The following is an 8,359-nucleotide window of genomic DNA, read 5'->3' on the forward strand; positions in this document are numbered from 1 at the left end:
TGATCTTGGAACCCACTCTCCCATTTTTGCCTGTTCATTTCCTGCGCCTGGTTCTCCAGCAACTCTGTCAATTCTTGAACTCTTTTAATTTTCCTTCAATAAATTATTCTGTTTAATTCATCTAGAACTCATTTTTGTTGCTTGCAACTAAGAACAGTCTTGGATACTTGGGTCCATACAAAAGATGGTCTGGATTTGAACTTGGGAGAGACAACAGAGGCTGAGAGTAAGTTGGATTACTCTGCAAAAAGAGATAAAAACTTCGCCTTTTTCCTCCTGAGAAAGAGGAGACAAGAGAAGAGGAGAAGAAATAGAAATGGGAAAAAAGAGAAAATAGCCAAGGAGCATGAAGGGCTAAAAGAACACTGAAGAAAAGGAATTTGGTTGCCAGCATGCAGTCAGGAGTGATTTGTGCATTGCTACCTAACCCTCATCCCCATTAGGCCAAACAAGCACTCACGGGGGTCTTGTGTGGGTAGATATTTTTGGTGGAAATCAATGAAGGAAGTGGTTCCGTTTGAAACAACAAGGATTCACTTTGCGAGCATTGTGACAAAATTGTCACAACCAATTACCCAACGAATATACGGGCAGCGGGAGATTGAAAGATGATTGGAAAAGGCTTGAACTATCCCATCCTGCCCCACCCTTCAAATCCCTTGAGAGACGGGAAAAGATAAATAACTCTGGCTGTATACAGAATTGGATTTAAGTCTTTTCACTTGAATTTCAAAAGACAACCCACTTCAGCTGATGTATGGGTGCAAAACAAGAGCTCAGCCAAAAGAAAGTAAATTAAATTTTCTTTAAACACGATGTTTGAAGGTTCTCCAAAAGCTTGCAGCTTTTCTCTATTTTCTGAGCTCAGCTGGTGGGAGATACAGGATGGCCTCTATCCAGGATACTCCAAAAGTCCCAATGATTGGATATGACCCCTTGTGTCAGTCAGGGTTCTCTAGAGGGACAGAACTAATAGGATATTTGTATATATGAAAGGGAGTTTATGAAGGAGAATTGACTCACCTGATCACAAGGTGAAGTCCCACAATACGCCGTCTGCAAGCTGGGGAGCAAGGAAGCCAGTGGTGGATCAGTCCGAGTGCCAACACCTCAAAAGTGGACAAGCCAACAGTGCAGCCTTCAGTCTGTGGCCGAAGGCCCAAGAGCCCCTGGCAAACCCCTGGTGTAAGTCCAAGAGTCCAAAAGCCGAAGAACTTGGAGTCTGATGTTCGAGCACAGGAAGCATCCAGCACGGGAGAAAGATGGAGGCCAAAGACGCAGCAAATCGGCTTCTTCCACCTTCTTCTGCCTGCTTTTTCTAGCTACGTGGGCAGCCGATGGGACGGTGTCCACCCACATTGTGCGTGGGTGTTCATCTCCCAGTCTACGGATTTAAATGTTAATCTCTTCTGGCCATACCCAGAAACACCCAGATACATCCAGAAACTATACTTTGCATCCTTCAATCCAATCAAGTTGACACTTAATATTAACCATCGCAATCTTATAATCAGAACAATATCACAGGGATGAAAGGAAGAAAGTGAAGTCCTATTTTCTTGGAAAAACTTAGGGTCAAAGCCAGCGAAGCTGGGATCAAAAAAGAGATACAACCCTCAGGGAAGAAACGAAGCAGGAGCTGGAACTGAACAAGAAGCACCTGGGTAATCAGAGCACCTGGAGAGGAAGAGGCTCGGGCTTACATTTGCTGATGTCTGGGAGGTTCCAGCTGACCTGGAAGTTCAGGTTAAAGGAAATAGCTGCGATCTATGATGAAATCCCCATCACCCACTAATAAACATCAAATGTTCCTATGCGGGCCCCCCAATATCAAGTAGCAATGTGTGCTAAATACATCAGCCCCCGTACTTCTTTGCTGTTTTGTAGAAAGAATGGTGTACTTTCCTCCTACCAAAGTCATCTTACAGATAAATTAATTCTGCTGTTTTTAAACTGCCTTTATCTCCATGGTCTTGGCATTTACGTGCCACATTTTTTCGGTTGTATGTTAACGTGATATTTGTCCATTAAAATTCTGAAAGTCTTTAAAATGAGAGGAAGAAAAAAATTCTCGGATGTTCAGCCTAATATACCTTTCCGGGTGATCTCTGCCTTTCATTGTCTTTTAATTTTTTTTTTTTTCTTTTGAGCCAGAGTCTTGCTCTGTCACCCAGGCTGGAGTGCAGTGGCACCATCTCAGCTCACTGCAACCTCCTCTTCCCAGGTTCAAGTGATTCTCCTGCCTCTGCCTCCCGAGTAGCTGGGATTACAGGCGTGCACCACCACACTCAGCTAATTTTTGTATGTTTAGTGGAGACAGGGTTTCACGATGTTGGCCAGGCTGGTCACAAACTCCTGACCTCAAGTGATCTGCCTGCCTTGGCCTCCTAAAATGCTGGGATTCAGCCACCATGTGACCCACCATGCCGAGCCTCATTGTCTTTGAATCCTTCTACTACTCTGTAAGTTGTAGAAAGCTGAGTCACGCAAATATTTGTGTCCAGATCAATGCAAATGAATTGTGTCCCATAGAATGCAATTGCTCTGTGGATACTGATCAGTTTGTATCTATTAAGAAAATTTATTTCTGCATTCCTGGCTGCCTCAGAGTAGTCACTCAAAAATGTTTGTTGACTGAATAAATCATATATGAATGAAGCTTAAAATAGAAACCATAAGAACCCTCCAATTAAAGTGTACCATTCTTATAGGTAAGATGGGATTCATAGCACACCACTCGTCTTTCAGCTGCCGAGGAGCCCTGTCCACAATGCCTCTAGGCCCTTCAGCCTCTATAGGTTCAGCTACTCACTACTTGCTGCTCACTCAAATACAGTCTCAAATGAGGGCACTCCCACTTGCTGTCTTTTTTTCCCCTTCCAGTCCTTGTGATACCATTCATGGGTGGGATCTTTGATCTTCTGTTGAATAAAGGCAGCAGACCACCTAGAAAGGAAACTGCAGAGTTACAATAGGTACACCTCACCATGGAACACTATACATCAATTACAGAGAGAAAAAGAGAGACAGAGAGAGAGAGGGAGAAAGAGAGGGAAAGAGAGAGAGAAGTGACAGAAAGATGTGTAACTTATCCAAGATGCCTAACGTTAAAAAACTCAAATTGCAGAAGAACATGTTAGTATGATCCCAATCTTGTTAAAGCACTCGCATATAAGTTGGTATATTCATGAAACAAAATGAACACAATCATATGCCAAACCTTTAAAAGAAAGTTGGGATTATGGAAAATATTTCCTTTACAAACCATGTGTTTCTGTAATGTTTCAATTTTTTTTTTACAATAATCACATATCACTGTTGTAGTAATAAAAAAAACCTACAATTGTTTTTAAAGGTAAAGCAGTTGATTCTACAAATAGAAACCCATCTTAGTTCACTTGGGCTTCCATAAAGTATACCAAAAACTAGGTAGCTTATAAACAGCAGAAATTTATTGCTCACAGTTCTGGAGGCTAGGAAGTCTAAGATCAGGGCACTGCAGATTCACTCTCTGGTGGGGGACTGTTTTCTGGTTCATAGATGGTGCCTTCTTGCTCTGTCCACACATGGCGGAAGAGGCAACGCAGTTCTCTGTGGCCTGTTTTATAAGACACTAAACATTCTCACCTTACAGTATTTCTACCTCCTACTACCATCACATTGGTGGTTAGGTTTCAACACATGAATTTTAGGAAGATAAAACATTTATCCCATAGCAGAACTCTAAGATGCAGGCCCCAAGGCAGTTTTTGTGGGTGCCCAATGTAGGAAACATTAGTTTTTATAATACTATTTTCAATCGGAACCAAAGAAAAAAAGAAATTGGGTAAATAGTGTTATCTTCAAACACAAAAGATAGCAACATTTTCAATGTAATGGTTTTCAAAGTACTCTGATGGAAACACACCTGGAATAAAACAAAGTTTATTAGAATTTTTCACTGTTTGATAGTGTTCATTAGCTTACAACGACCTTAGTGCCAGGAATAATTCATCAGAGAAGTCTTCCTGTCACTGACGAATCTTGAAATGCTTTGTAAGTTTCCATCAATGTCAGTGTTTCACAAGCTTGCTTTTAAAAGCATTTATTAAGCATCTAATGGGTGCCTGATGTTTTATTACTTTCTGTCATATGACTATTATCTTTTTGATTAAACCTTATTTAGTAAGTATTATTTTTCTCCTGTTTTTAGATGAGAAAACAAGGGCTTAGGGTGGTTAGGAAACTACCTGATTACCAGCCACCTTGATATGAGGTAAAATGGGGAATGTGTGTATAAACAAAATAGAATTCAAGCTGGAACCACTGTGCTAAGTGAACACAAGTGTCTCATTTCGTGGAGGACTCACCTTGGGCAACTGGCCCAGCACTCCTCGGTTATTTGGATCTAACACTTCCTTACACATTTGGGGAACATTGTTCTCAAACAGAAGGTCAGATGGTCCCTGAAGTCTACACATGAACTCCTTAAGAAACATTCCCGGAGTCCTATGACTGGGAAATAGCTTAGGTTTCTATGAGGATCCATTTGGATAATTATAAACTCCCAAAAAGTCATATTTGAGCAGACATCATGTGTCATCGTGAAAATAAAATCATTGCACTGACTTATCTGAAATAGTCCTTAATATTCTAGCTACTACCCCCTTAGGGCCATACTGTACAGACTTTTGGATTTGACAAACGTGGTCATCACCACACTGACAATTTAATCCCAATACTTCAGTGATGGTGCTGTGTGCTCACTGATATTAGGTTGGTGTAAAAGTATTTGCAGTTTTTGTCATTACTTTTAATGGTCAAGCCCGCAATTACTTTTGCACCAGCCTAATTCATTTTACCCTGGAAGTAAGCAAATGTGGCGATATTTTTATACCACCACCAGGGGGCAGCAATGTGCAAATAACGCTGTTCTGTGGCCTCCTCTGCTTGGCCTGGTTTGGGAGGAGGATGTGGTTCTCATTCCCTAGTGCTTCTCAGATTTAAAATAATGGTAATGTAATCATTTCAGCTCTGCTCTGGAAACTGCTGGTGCTAATTCATTTCAGATGAAAATACACAGACTACACACATGTGCATCAAATCAGTCTTTTCAGGATTCAGGGTCTGCTCATTCGGGCATTTGTTCACCTAACCTTTAATCAGAAACTACTGCGTGCCAGGCACCGCCCTGGATGAGGCCATGCTCCTATCCAGTGGGGAAACAGACACACCCCATCCAAAACCACAACCTTCCCTACTTTTTCAGTTTCCCTTAAGCACTTATTTTTTAAATTTTTTTCTTGTGAGTGATTTGTCTACCTTGTTGGAACATAAACTCCTTGACAGCTGGGATTTTTATCTGTTTTGTTCACTGGTGTATCCCGAGCTACTGGAACAGTACCTGGGACATAATCAGGGTTCAATAAATATTTTTTGAATGAACAGGTATAAAATTATTGAGACACACCATAATGGAGGTGGATGTGCACATCTTCATATGAACTAGATTACGCTAAATTATTCACTTGAATAAATGTATTGTTTTACCATTCCCACTAGCAGTGAATGAGAGTGATGCCCGAAAATAATATTAAATTATCTGGTATTAGCATTAGAAGGAATTTGGGACATCACCAAATTCTCCTTTTACAGAAGAAGAAATTGAAGCCAAAGTGAAGAAGAGATTTGCCCATCCGGACGGTCGCGTCAGGATTCCAAGCCAGGACTTCTGACCCCAGCCCACTGTGTTTTCACCACACACCCTGCTGCCTGCCTGACTTTTTCATTTTCCTCAAATATCACCTCCTGGAACAATCAGCTGCATAAGTTAATGACCTGATCTGTCTAATTCTTATTTGGTAATTGGCAGAGACCAGACTTGGCTGTCTACATTCAAGATCTCCAAATCAACCCTCTTAAAGGCATCTCTGCTCAGCCTCTCTGCATGAGATCTGGTATTTAGTTCCTAGCACCTACTGTGTACTAAGTCCTTCAGAAACATCTGGTCATTTGAACCTCACAACAATCCTACGCAAGTGCTATTACTATTCTCGTTTTACTGATGAGAAAATATAATAACAGTGTACATTGAACCCACAGGGCATGTAGCATGAACTCAGGATTGTTCTAAGGATTCCATACTTGTGAGCTCATTTAATTCCCTGACAGCCTTTGAAGTGAGTACTGTTATTGTTTTCTATTGTAGACGTGGATATTGAAGTCAAAAGAAGGCAAGATGTTTGTCCAAGGCCATATCGCTGGGAAATGGCAAAGCCACCCTGTGTTTCATTACTGTGCTCTGCTTCCCCACTGAAAATAGAGGAGCTGTGGAGTCACGGGCACAAGGTCACATGGGCTGTGCCAGCTGACTCCATTTTTGTGCATGGTTTTTTCACAATGAGCTGGAGGTTTGGGCCAGAAAACCCTTTTGTTAGAAAGTTACAGATCTGAAACTCAGCACAAAAGAGGAGAGAGTGATAATGCAAAAGCTGCCTGGGCTGCAAGCAGCATTTCCTCTTTGGGTTTGTCTTTCTTTCTAATTTGCCAAGCTCTTTCCAGGCTGAGGCAGCTGCCACACAAAGCTCTTAAAGAGATCCCACTAGCTGGCCAAGGGACAACCATTAGACGGATGGGCTGGACCTTCTGTTTCCACCCTTCCGTCTGGGCACAAAGAGCCTGGGTCTGCCATGGGTGTGGGGACACCCTGAAGCTTGGCCATTCCAGGCTCAACCGGATAATGAACTGAAGTCACCTCATAGCGACTTGGACGTGATGTTTGTGGGAATGAAGCTGGTTTGCTCTGTTATTCTGTTGAATTAATCTGGGCTCTGAGCCCCCTTGAAAATCATCAGGAGAACACAATCTAAAAAGATGGGCAGGAAGTGGTTCTTTTGCTGGCCGGAGGTGATTTTGCTGATTGAACTTTTACATGTGGTATGGAACAAATGAACACAAAAGGCTCGGCTTACGAATCCTCTGCCATTAGTTCATCTGCACATGTTCTGACCTCTGAAACTGAAGCATGCTGGTAAATCTCAGAGCCTCTTTCCAGCATTGTCAAACAGTGTGATGAACAAAGGCTTTGCAGTCTGGTATACCAGGGGGTGCTTCACCACACACCCTGGGTGACTATATGACTGCCAAGTAACTTTGCCTCTCTGAGCCTCTGTGTCCTCGTCAATGAAATGGGAGTTATAAAGGCTTTCTCACAAGGTTGTTGTAAATGTCTGGCACCTAGTATGTGCTCAATAAGTAATGCCTATTATCATTCGGGAGAAAACTTTCATGTCCTAAACTATGGCAAAGGAGCAGGTCTGAGTCCTGGCTCCGTCTCCTGCTAGCTAGCGGGCTTCTAACATGTCATCTCCCTTCCTGCAGCCTTGAATTTGACCTCTGACTGGAAGCAAGGAGATTGAAATGTTCCCATCTTTAAGGTCTCTGACCACTCTGCAGTGACTCTCCCACTAGATGACCACTCCCTCCCATACACATGCTCGCTCTCTCTCTCTCTCTATCTCTCTCTCTCTCTCTCCCTCTCTCTCACTGTCCTCTAGAGTTCATGAGGGAGGAGGATAACACAGGGATCCCAGGCTCTTTGCTGCCAATCTCTGGGAGAAAGACAGGACTTACTGAACAGCTACTAAGTGCCAGGTGCTGATCATTTATTCTCCCACTTAAACCCCTCGGTAACCCTTGATTGGATACTGTCGTCTGTAGTTTACAAAAGAGGAAATAGAACCTAGGGAGGTTTCCATGACCTTCCCAAAGCCACAGTAACTGAAAGAGGCAAAATCCATGCTTATACCCATCTGCCTATCTCCCAACCACTTCTGCTCTAGATGATCTCAAGACTTTGGTAAAATGAAATTTATCTTTCTATAGACAGGTCAGGCACCCATGGTCTATGAAAAACTCACAGCAAATATTGCTGCTGATAACAGCGAAGCACTTTTCCAACTCCACTGTAATGCTGAAATGGGAAGCAAATAAAAGAGGTATTTCCTGGCCTCTTATGATGGACACATTTACAATTTAATTTAGTCATACTGGTTTTGTAGAGTAATGAATCATTTAAGAAGAAACCCCATGGTAAACAATTCCAATTAGCCTTTGGAAAGCTCCCCAGATGCCGTGGTTTTGGGTTTTCCATGTTGCAGCTGATTATCCCAGCTGTAGCCACATCGGCCAGCTCATCGCATAGTACAGAAGAAAACACAGTCATCAATCAGAGCAAAAAATCACTGAGGACAAAATGAAGTCCTTCTTGCCGTGGCTTTTCTCCTGTTATATTTTTGAAAATGTCTGTTAAGCAAATGACCAAAAACAACTGAGAAACAACTTGACATTTCCCTTATTTCACATTCCCTGGGCAGCCACT

Source organism: Pongo pygmaeus, chromosome 3 (genome assembly GCF_028885625.2).
Source record: "Pongo pygmaeus isolate AG05252 chromosome 3, NHGRI_mPonPyg2-v2.0_pri, whole genome shotgun sequence".
Classification (NCBI taxonomy): domain Eukaryota; kingdom Metazoa; phylum Chordata; class Mammalia; order Primates; family Hominidae; genus Pongo; species Pongo pygmaeus.